The 12243-nt window shown below is 43.6% G+C and overlaps 1 protein-coding gene and 1 pseudogene across 1 annotated transcript in view; both read right to left on the reverse strand.

Moving 5' to 3' along the window:
- The window catches only part of LOC116275828 (protein unc-13 homolog C), a 234625-nt gene extending 229272 nt beyond the window's left edge, over nucleotides 1-5353 (reverse strand). The window contains exons 1-2 of the mRNA XM_031668662.1: nucleotides 5125-5353; nucleotides 4544-4648 (exon numbers count right to left, since the gene is read on the reverse strand). The gene's annotated coding sequence lies outside the window, so the exon portion shown is untranslated. The remainder of the gene's footprint in view (nucleotides 1-4543; nucleotides 4649-5124) is intronic.
- Nucleotides 5354-5466: 113 nt separating this feature from the next.
- Nucleotides 5467-9791, reverse strand: LOC110743686 (annotated as a pseudogene).
- Between the last annotated feature and the right edge of the window lie 2452 nt (nucleotides 9792-12243).

Raw genomic sequence — 12243 nt, forward strand, 5'->3', positions numbered from 1 at the left:
TGGGAGGTTTATTAATCAGGTGAAATCACTTCTTCCATTCTGGACGTGAGCTCACAAAAGTTACTCCCTGCTGTTATAACCCATAGTGATTGTGTGAGAAAGAGAAAGAACAAGATTATTTCACAAAATTCTCACATTATGTCTATTTAAATGTCAAACAAATTCACCAGGATTGGACTATCATAAAAATAAATGAATAAAGAAGGAATTAATGTGCCATTGCTGATGCTGTGCTTAATTTCAAATCATAGTCTGGTCATCTGATTCTTTTATGCCAATATTTAACTATATTCAAAGAACCTATAACATTGTTTCCCCAAGTATAATCTGTAAACCACCTGCCTCAAAAACCCAAGATGCTTGCTAAACCTATAGACTCTGACAGCATCCCAGCTTCAGTGCATCAGAAACTCCAGTGGTGGGATCCGATCCAGGAATACCTCATTTCTTTATAAGCTTCCTGATGTTTATTAAGCATGCTGATGTTTGATGGTTCTCAAAACTTTTGAAAGTGCATGAGAATCACTTTGAAACGTTTAAAATGCACATTCTCAGGGACTGGGATTCAGTAGTTCTGAGTTAAGCCCAGCAGTCTGCATTTTTAGAAAGAACTTTGGTAGTTCTGAAATAGGAAGGAGCACACTTTTAACCACACTGCATAGGGTTTCTAGGTACTCGACAATGCAGGCAGCTCTACTTCCCAACTCTTCACTACCGATAGGTCTGTTTTCTTTCATCTTACAAGTCCTAGCCTTTCCCATTCTCTCTCTGGTTTATTTGTCAGGGCTACTTCCCCTCATCCTTTTCATTCCAGGCCAGCCTACTCTATTGATTCAAATGCACAAGGAAGCTTCATTAAGAGTAAAGATATTTCAGGGAATATGCAGCTACAGTAGAGATAAATCACAAATAGAATTCTCATTGTTCAGGATGTCCTTCTCAAATGGATCATGTTGGACTACTTTCTATTGACCTGAAAATCTTTCCACTAGACCCTAGGACTTGGATTATAGTCACAGGGCTCAGTCCTCATAGTCTGCCTTTCGAGTTTAGGTATAGCTAATACGTCAATTTGTACTACAGGCAATTGTGGGATCCAAGCTCTTCTATTACCATTCTTTGAACTCTGTCTAGTCTCCCATCCCACCATAGTAATTTATGTTCAATTTACCATTTTTAACATTTGTAAGCCCTTATTTCACAGTTTTATTTCAAAAATACAGGAAATTTAACACTATAACAGGAACTTAGGTGTAAAAGAAAATTGAGGAAAAATTACAAAAGAATCTTAAGTAATGCATTTATTTTCTTCATTTTACAGATAAGGAACCTAAAGATAAAGAGCAATGAATATCATCCCATAAGTACTTTTCCATGCATCTATATGTACCTTAATTCCTATGCATAGAATTCAACCATGGTTTTGTACGTGATGTTTTCCCTAATAGTCATCAATGCATCTCTCCACTTATTGATTCGTTTGACAAATATTTATTTTTGCACTACAATGCAACAACTTTGGTTTATATACTTTTAAAATGTTGGCTGATATACTAAGCAAAATATGATACAACATTGTTTAATTCATTTTTTCTTTCTAGTAAGGTTGAACTCGCTTTTAAAATATTTACTAATTACATTCTATCACTTTGGAGGTATCCCTTAAATATTTTGCCCATTTGTCATTTGTGTTGAATCCTTTGTGACTTTGTATTTATCTGAACACATTACATGTTACAAACATCTATCCTTCATTGGTCATAAGTGCTATAATACTAATTAATTAACTAAGCTACTACAATTTGAGGTAAGGTTCAGAATTGTCTTCCTCACAGGTTCTCTTTAGGCCTCTGTAATACCTGAGACACTGTCTTTTCTACAGCCTGTTTGTTGTATTGCCCTTTTATTTGTTATTTTTTAAGTTTTCACTTAAAAGATTCTCTTTTTAATCTATTCCAAAGTGTTGGAAGCTGAACTATACAACTTCCTGCCACCCACTTTTCCAGTACAGTTTTCTGAGGACATAGGTTTTCAACAGAAAAACAAAAAGTGGACCTTCTACTGAAACCAGGTAGGATCAGAGTCAGCTCCACGGGCCCCTGTGTCAGTTTTTCAAAGCAGGCCTTATGGAGTGAGTGTGTGAAGTCAGGGGAACTGAACCCTCCCTCCTGTGAGGAAAGGGCTGAGTAAACTCATGTTCTCTTTAGTGAAATAATCCAAATTCGGATGGGAACGCCTCCATAATGACATTCCCCAGCACTCTTCTTATACTTTAGGTATTGAAGGCAGCTCCCTCTTTTATGGTTGGTTTCAGCAGGCAAAGAAACAAAAGAATACAGTATATACATATTTTATATGTATATGTACACACATATATTTAGGGGGAGGGAAAGGAGAGGAGGGTCATATGAACCTAAAACAGTTATCACATATCTCATTACCCGCAAATGAGCCTGTGTCAGGTTCACGACTATTCCAAAGGTCATGTTGAGGTCTGGAGCGAGTGGGTGGGTGAGCAGAAAGAACCCTCGGGGGGCCGTAGGCAGGTGAAAGATGATTTTATTCAGCAGCAGCTCTCATCAACAGCTGTCTCACATTAGCTCTCTACACTGTTCACCTGTAACTCAGCTGTCTGCTCCGGCTCTGTGGCTCCTGCTGCCCCCACACCTGCAGCTGCATGGCCTGCTCTCCCTTGGCTTCAGGGTCAGCAGCTTAACTCTTTCTCTGGGCACGAGCGAGCCAAGCTGTATCCTGGCTCCCCAGGGTCCATCTGCAAAGATAGACAGCTCTGACTCTGTCTTTCTCTGGGCACCAGCATGCCCGCCATGTCAAGCCATGTTGAGCTGAGCCGAGCCCCAAGAGCCGTGTCTCTTGTGCACAATGTCAAAAGGGCAGTTATATCTTTTACAGCCATAGTGGCTCAGAGGCAAGTATGAACTTACACAAACAGGTTATATAACAAGTGAAGGTGCGCACTCACACACCAAACTGGCTTGGATATCCGCCTCGGCCTATTCGTTGACCAAAGCACATCCACGTACCTTACACTCCACCCCCTAGGCTGAGGAAGACATGGACGCACAGGACACACAGGTTTTATACACAGGTTTGACACACAGGCCTGGCATATAAACTTTGGGCACACAGGCCTGACACATACACATAGGCTCTGGGCACACAGGCCCATCACATACATAAGTTTCAATAAACTGCTCAGCTATTGGCACAGATTACCATAGGTGCTACCTCCTTAGTGATTACTGTTCACATTGTCCTGAGTTCAGCTCATTAGCTACTGCGCCTACACCTGGTTTTAACGCATGTGGTGTTAGTACTAGGCTGGACTGCGGCAGCAAACCAGGCAGCAGTAGCTCCCTGCCTACACATATCTGTGTACCATGCCCTATTAGGAATGGGAAAATGCCCTTCCTAACGATGAATGCTTAGGGTGTAGGGGTGCCTCAGGCCCCATGGCCTTATTTTGCATTAGGAGTACAGGTCCCAAGACTTCCTGTAACTCTGCTGCTAAGGGACTTGTAATCAGTGTACCTCACTGCTGTAAGTAGGCTCCCCACTTTGCTAAAGTGGAAGTCTGTGCTGTCCCAGTCCACGGAGTCATTACCCACGAGTGTACCCACCCTGCTGTTGGGAAAGTCGTCCGCACAATGTCTATAGCCCTTCCTGCCACGCTCTTATGAGCCTGAAGGGCAGTATATACAGTTACTAACTGCTTTCCCGGTCCAGGGGGTGTTTATCCATGAACACACCATCACAGACTGGCCCCCATAACTATCAATGAATGCAGTTCTGCCCTGAAACTTATCCAGGTTCCCATAAACTAGACTGCAGTCTGCACCAGTATCTACCAGTGCTAGGACCGGCTGTACATTAGTGGGGGACCAGAGGATTGCCAGCTCCACATGTAGCCTCCGGTTGTCCAGTTCTCCCCAGAGTTGGGCACCGCCGTCAGTTCCCTAATCAAACAGGAAAGGCGTAATGTCTTCGCCTGTCTGCAAATAGTCCTTGAGCTGCAGTTTCCAGGTGGGGCTGAGTTGAACAACATTGTCTTGCCCCTCCTTGGGCATTCTTCAGAATTGCAGCTCTGAGGACAATTGCCTCCACAGAGCCAACAGCATTCCATTGAGTTGCCTGTCAATTTTCTCCCTAGCAACCCCAGCTGCAAGTAAATCAATCTACATTTGCATGTGGGTCACTCTCTGGGGCCCCTTTTAATCTCGTGGGATGGTTACTTGTGAAGAGGGCACCTTGCCCTTCTTTATGGAGTGGACTCCCAATTCCCACCTTCTGCCTCCCCAAGAGCTGCCATAGCAGTAGTCACTTCATGTATGCGGTGCCCCACATAAGGGGTGAGAACAGCAGTTAGAGAGCCAAAGCACCCTGGGCGGCTGAACTCAGCACAAGATCCCTCGTTGGGGAGGTAAAGCGTTCATCGTCTGGCCCCAGGGATTCCTGTCAAACACTTCTGCATAGCCATCTCCCGGAGCACCTGCACCAAATCAGTGTATGATTGCCATTTACTCACAGTTTCTGGTGTCTCTCTGGCATCGTTCCAAACAGTCCGTATGGCTGCCATCAGCCACTTGATTTGCGTGTAGTCACCTTGCCCTTGTGTCAACCGTTGGCACAGCTGCAACCGCCAATGAAGGGAGGGGTGAGTTGTGATAGAAACCAGCTTCTCCATCTCAGAGGTGGAGCAAGAAATGCTATCAGCTCCTTCGGACGCTGCTGGACTGTTTACCTACTTCCCTCAACTCAGTGGGGGCAAAAGCACTATAAGAGGTGTGTTCCACCACTGTGGGGGGGCGGGGGGGGGCTCCTGGGATCTCCCCTGGGATCCTACTGCTGCTCATGTTCTACCTTCTGACGGATCACAGGGTGATCCCGCAGTGGAGGAGCCTCCTCGGCATCAGACCGAATGGCAGTGTCCCGCCAGGAGGACGGGCTCAAGGTCAGGCTGACAGCTGTCGCTAACTCCTGTTCCAGACTGTTTATCTGGGCCTCTAAGTGCTCTGCTTGTGCCTGGAGGTCCCCCACCCCCAGGTCCTGCTCCAAGCTGTGCAGTTGGGCCCCCAGGGGCTCAGCTTGCACCGAGAGGTCCCTTACCTGTGGAACTAAGCATGTACTTCCCGCAGTGCAGTCAGAGACGCCCATCCCACGCTGCCAGCAAAGGCGCATTCCTTCTTGGTGCTGTGTATTCCCACACTTGCAGGAGACCTCTCCACTGCCTTCCGCGTTTCCCTTTGGGCTCATCCAAGCAGCACCGCTGACACTGGGTACAGCCCGTGCTGCGGCCACATAGCTGACCCGGGAGCCCCCAGGGGACGAAGACCTACTCACCTCATCCTGCCAACGTCGCAATTGTCAGGTTCATGACTATGCCAAAGGTCATGTTGAGGTCTGGAGGGAGTGGGTGGGTGAGCAGAAAGAACACTCAGGGGGCCGTAGGCAGGTGAAAGATGATTTTATTCAGCAGCGGCTCTCATCAACAGCTGTCTCACACTAGCTCTCTACACTATTCACCTGTATCTCAGCTGTCTGCTCTGGTTCTGTGGCTCCTGCTGCCCCCACACCTGCAGCTGCATGGCGGGCTCTCCCTTGGCTTCAGGGTCAGCAGCAAAACTCTTTCTCTCTCCGGGCACCATCGAGCCGAGCTGTTTCCTGGCTCCCCTCTGTCTGTCTGTAAAGGCGGACAGCTCTGACTCTCTCTTTCTCTGGGCGCCAGCACGCCCACCATGTCAAGCCATGTTGAGTTGAGTCAAGCCCCAAGAGACATGTCCCTTGTGCATAGTGTCAACAGGGCAGTTATATCTTTTACAGCAATAGTGGCTCAGAGCCAAGTGTGAACTTACACAAACAGGTTATATAACAAGTGGAGGTGTGCACTTGCATGCCAAACTCACTGAGTCATGCAGACCTGGGTATCCGCCTCGGCCTATTCCTTGACCAAAGCACATCCATGTACCTCACAGCCTGACATTAACAAAAAGATAATAAAAACCTCCTGGGGGTTAAGTGACAACATGGATGTGGCACGAAGGGAAACAGCACACATTTAAGTGTTGCATATGTTTGGCAGACTTCAGGCCAGTCCCTGGCTCCCACACTTGCCAGACAAGTAGCTAAGGATACTCAAAGAAAAAACGAAGTTTTTAATTCAAGCAGAGCTCCGTACCACAGTTTTCCTTTACGTTCGGTGGCCCGCAGGCACAGTTTCCCTACCACCAGGAACAAACACTTTGGCTCCAAGGCAAATGAAAAAAAAAGTATTTCCACTTACAACATGAAAATACAGACACTTCATCAAAGAAAGAAAACTATTCAAGAAGCCTGCTTCCAGCAAAACTGAGGTAACACTGCTTTCTCTGCATTCAGTGCTCAAGTGGTTCTCTGTACAATGTGTTCTTACAAAATATGTCCACTTGACTGACACGTGCAAAATACTGATGGATAAACTCAACATGAAATGCAATAGTTCAAAGAAAGAATTAAAAAGAAGTGAGGGAAATAAAGGTTTTGGATAAATTAGCTTAAAAGGGGGTTGTCACCAGACTTAGAATGCTCTTGGCTGGCCCTGGCTCTCCAAGAGCTCTGAATCGTCTGGGAATTAATGCAATATGGTTAACAGTCAATGTTGCCATTAAAATATTTTAAAATAATCATGACAACCTAAATTCAACCATGTAAACAGCGCTACACACAGCACAGACCTGCCTTGAGAAACAATATGCAAAACTGAGATCTGACATTGTATCATCCGGTGATGTTAATTCAACCTAACAGTCCCATCCCCCTTCCCTGTTCTGCACCCTGCCACACACACACACACAGACACAGACACAAATCTAATTTGTGCAATAAATAATGGGCTCATTCTATGGAAGATTTCAAACAAAAATACACAAAATGTATGTAGCCAGGTTCAAATATTTTTGGAGACTCCCTCCCAAAAAAAGAAACAAAAATAACAAAAAAATTAAAAAAAGTGCCTAAAATATAATAAAGCATATTAGAGCCCTTTCAGATACAAGGCAGAGAAAGATGTAAAATAGAAAATGTCCAAATCTTCAGTAATTTCCAGAAAGGTCTAATGCCTTGGTTGGCTGCAGGGCAGTAGCAAATCTTTGCTGCTGCTCCTGGGACAGAGCTACTAAGTCTGCTTCTTGGGACACAAGCGCTCAGGCCCTGGGCTGAGTGTACCTGTCCCTTCCCCTTCTCTTTTCCTTTGCTCCATTTCCCACTCCACAAACATATCGAAGAGGCTTGGCCAGGCCTCATCTTTGCTATAGTTGATGAGGTCAGGACCTCACCTGAGTGAAGTTAAAGAACATATTCCAAGTGTCCTGGGTGATGTCCTTGATCCCTGAGGGGTTCTCTCTTAGGAATTTCAGCCATTGGTCCAATACCGGAGGACTGTTCTGGGTAAAAACTAGTTTGCACAGTGCGATGGCTATTTCCCAGTGCAGTGACCGCCGTGCTTCTTCAGCATCCAGGCCAAACTGAAATGTAAACTGGTAGAGATCCTTGAATTTATCTGCTTGTTTAGCTTCTGTGAAGAGGCTAGGGAACTGTGCACAGATTCCGTCAATACTGTCTGCACTTACTGCTTTGCCGCCAACAAAAAAACTCCTTCCTGTTGAATCTGCACGTGGTTGCAGCCTCGAACTTTCTAGCCAAGAGCAGCATTCAAAATTCTGTGGGGTTGACACAAAGGTCATCGCAAAAACACTCCATCCCTTCCTCCAAAATTGCAATCTTCCGCTCGTCTTTGTAGCACCTGAACAGTTCTTTCAACTGTCAATGCCGAGGAAGACTCCTCGGCATTGAACGTGGACTCTCCCGAGCATCAGCTGCTGGCAGGCCTCAGCAGCAGCCTCCACCTTCTTGGTCCCATTGATGAGGATGTTCCCACCTGGCTTGCCGTAGGGTGGCACCTGCTCCTCCCGGTGGCCTGCACCCCACCTGCTGTGCGATTTGCTCCTGGGGTCAGGGGCTCCATTCGTGTTGCCCAGGGTCGATGAGGGATTCTTGCACTTGGTGACACATTGACCCATTGTGCTGGTGGCCCCGCCTCTAGAGTGGCCCCCTCCGCATTGGATGCCCTGGCTACAGCTGGCCCACATACCTCAAAATGCCATCAGCTGGAGGAGCCAGCCAACCCACCACTCCAAAAGCAAGTGGCATCAACTGGCTTTTTAACAGAAGAATTTGTCCAAAAGCAGCTGCTCCCAATGTTCCTCCAGTCAAATGCTTCCTAGAGACGATGGAGGTCCAGGGGGTCCAAACCACCTACCCTCCCTGCTCACGTTTCCAGGCTCCTTACCCACGCTGCCACCTCTTCTTCCACCACTGCCACCACCTCTTCATTGTTGGCCAACCAGAAGCTCCCCCACCCCCCAAGGCCCGTATTCCCTCTTAAAACCCACAAGGCATAAGTGATAGTTAAAGGATGTCTACTTGTATTATAGCTACTCATCCATGCATTACATTCTTTGCTTGAGTGTGAGCTCCTTGGGGTAGAAACTATTATATTGATCATTCACCCTGCCCAACCCTAATCCTAAACTTGGAAAACTGCAGGTTATTGTCATGTGCAGGGAGCAGTGCAGCAGTACAGTCTAAGCTCAGGGACAGACACAGTTCAGGGAATGGTAACAGAAGAGCTAGACTCCCAGGACAGGGGCTTCCAGCACATACCTAATATTGACTCTTACATATACTAAGTACGGTCTCAAAAGTAGTTTACAGAACTGAATTGAAAGTCAGGATCCATTGGCTTCATTAAATATTTTCAATGCTTTAATTTCTAAGTCTGTTAAACTATAGCAATCTATTAGAAGAATGGTATGCCTCTGAATTCACAATTATATGTAAACTTAAATGGTGGCTTGCTAAAGATAGCTCAGACAAGTTCCCATAGAGGAGAAATTTGGCTATTTTGTGAGATGCAGTTAGATGGGGCTTCCATATAGAAGCTAGATCCCTGGTGAGTTTGTTTAGCCTAGGAGAAAAGTAAGGTATTAAAAATAATAGAAAATGATTGTCTCCCCAATGTATTTGATAACGCAAGATCTCCATAGAATTTTTAGCTTATAAAATATCTTGCCTAATTAGGTAGAGCATTTATACGAAAAGAGCCCCTGGAGCTCTAATTGATGTACTGGGCTGACCTGGGACCCAAGGCTTAGGCACAGAACAGAACAACCCTCAGCAAAAGTAGCCTAGACTCTTGGCAGCCTATAGAGAAGGTCCCTTGGACCCACCACTCTCCAAGCTAGGAGCGCAGCAGGGCAGAGGCTCAGCTGTGGGACTAGAGTGGCAGGTGAAGGAATCTGGTTCCTTCTTACTGGCTAGTAATTAAGTAGAGAGCTGGCAACTGCAGCGGCATCTCATTACACTCAGACTCAAACCATAGCAAGACTCCAGAGGGCTCTAAATATCTGCTCCAGGTTTTTATCGGTAACTGAGTCAGAAATAGAAGCTCTTCCAGGCAAAACTTTTAACACAGGATCCCTGAACCCTTTGCAATTTAATCGTGTGAATGACTCATCATAGTTATATCCATGATTTTTTTCCTCTTCCTTTTAATATTTTAGTTTTCCCCAGATGCAGTTTTTCCAGGACTTCTTGAACTTATCTCCAGGGTGTCATGCAAAGTCACAGGATTGAGAACCAGAATGCTCTAGTCCTTGCTCTGTTACTGTCTCATTTTCTTTTTTTGTTTGTTTTGTTTTGTTTTGCTTTGTTTTTTGAGACACAGTCTCACTCTATCGGCTAGCTGGAGTGCAGTGGCACAATCTTGGCTCACTGCAACCTCCACCTCCCAATTTCAAGAAATTCTCCTGCCTCAGCCTCCCGAGTAGCTGGGACTATAGGCATGCACCACCACACCTGGCTAATATTTTTAGTAGAAACGGGGTTTCACCATGTTGGCCAGGATGGTTTCGCTCTCCTGACCTTGTGATCCACCCACCTTGGCCTCCCAAAGCGCTGGGATTACACGCGTGAGCCACTGCACCAGGCCACTGTCTCATTTTTCACATTACCTCCTTGAGCCTGCCTCTTTATCCATAAAATGGGAAGTAGGATTATATCAGCAGGAGAATCATGTCTTGGTGCTTCAGGGGTTCCACTACATTTTCATTCATATTTCATTGTTAGATATATCATTTAATATGTGCTGATATGGAATAAAATCTCCATGATAAAGCAGTTAAAAAAAGCACAGTGCAGAAAAGTGCTCTGATATTGAATTTTAAAAAGTGATATGCATAAATAACATATATATGTTGGGCATTTCTGCAAGAATAAGGAGAAAATTAGTGATGGCAATTTTCTCTGAAGAGTAGGACTTTGGCATTCAGAAAGTGGGTCTTGGTCTGCCTTGGGAGGGAAACTTAATTTACATTGAATAAACTTTTATCACTTGGATTTTTATTACGCATGTAAGTTTTTGATAAAACAATATCATTTATATCAATATATAGTGCATATATGTAAACCACATATATAAATATGCATATAGATATGTTGAACCAATGATTAACGTTTATGTTAACAATGAAATCATCTGTAATATTCTTATAATTTTGTGAATATGACCTAAATTAGCATGCATCATTTGTGCCATAACACTCAACTAACGCTAAAAACAATTATTTTAAAACAGCACTATTTGAAAAAATGTATAAAACCAAATATTTAGATACACTTTTTTTTTTGGAGAAAAGGTCTCATTCTGTCACCCAGACTGGAGTGCAGTGGTGCAATCTTGGCTCACTGCAGCTTCAACTTCCCAATCTCAGATGATCCTCCTTCTGCAGTCTCCCAAGCTACTGGGATTACAGGTGCACACCACCGTGCCCGGGTTTGTATGTTTTCTTTTTTTTGTAGAGACAGGGTTTTCCATGTTGCCCAGGCTGGTCTAGAACTTCTGGGCTTAAGTAATCTGTCCACCTCAGCCTCCTAAAGTGCTAGGAATACAGGCATGCATACTACATTTTTAACATAATGTATACTCCCCAAAGGGTCATGTGCTGCCGGCCTGACCATTTTTTTGTGTGTAAGCTGTGGAATAATGTATCTACTATTAAGTCTAAGAGTGTATTTGAACTTCTATATATGCCATTACTTAGAACATTTACAATATTCCCTAAGTCTTTCTTTTAAAATGCAAGTCTCTATAAGGTTGCTAGGACAAAAATAGGACAAACAAGAACAGTAGGCAAAAAAAAAAACAGCACCCCATTAAATGATAAGGACATGTGCATGTTCCTGATATGCTGTGGACAATGAGTGGGCATCTAACACTGAACAGGGACTATATTTCTAAGCCTCCATTCTCCTCTTATGTTGACATTTATAAGAAATGCTAATAAGTGGTAGAATATTCAACAGCTAAAAGATAAGTTTCCCACTGCCCCTCTTTCTAACTACTCAGTAATTGCAGTAAATCCTAAAACTTCAAGATACATGTATTTAAAATATTATCTATGAAAATTAGTAATTTCTAAAATCTAACTAGAATGAAACCAGAAACAAATTAAATATCAAGGGTGATGTAGTCTCGAAAATGGCTCTGTTTATTATTTTGCTTTTATTTATTTTACTCATTTATTCAACAAATATTTAATTAGCATCATATATGTGAAGCATTGTGCTTGGAACTACAGATATAGTGGCAAAGAAGATAGATACAGACCTCGCTCTCTGCTAAAGGAGAAATACCTGAATAATTCTTTAGATAATAATAAATGACTTTTATTTATAAAGTTCATAATATGAGTTAAGTTGTATGCCAGGCACTTTCCTATGCATCATCTCAGTCAATAATTATAGAAACTTTTTAATAACAGCATTATTATCTCCACATTGCATATGAGGAAACTGACTCTGAAAGAGAGGTTAAGCGACTTGATCAAGGTCCTTAACAAGAAAAAGTAAGAGGAATACTCAATTCCTGGGGCAAATTTGAAGTAGAGCTCTTCCCATCTGGCTTTCTCCCCTATTTCATACATTATCTATTCTATTAGTCTGCTCAGTGCTGATCTTCTATTACAAATATTTACTTGTATTAAAAATATTTATTACAAAAATCAAATATATCCTTTCTTTTTAGTACATTGTATTTTAAGAATTTACATCAACCATCGAAAAAAAAAAATAGGGAAAACCATTAAGTGAACTTCACTGTATTAAGTAATACCTCTTGATATTAGGTGTTGT

This window comes from Papio anubis, chromosome 7 (genome assembly GCF_008728515.1).
Source record: "Papio anubis isolate 15944 chromosome 7, Panubis1.0, whole genome shotgun sequence".
Classification (NCBI taxonomy): Eukaryota; Metazoa; Chordata; class Mammalia; order Primates; family Cercopithecidae; genus Papio; species Papio anubis.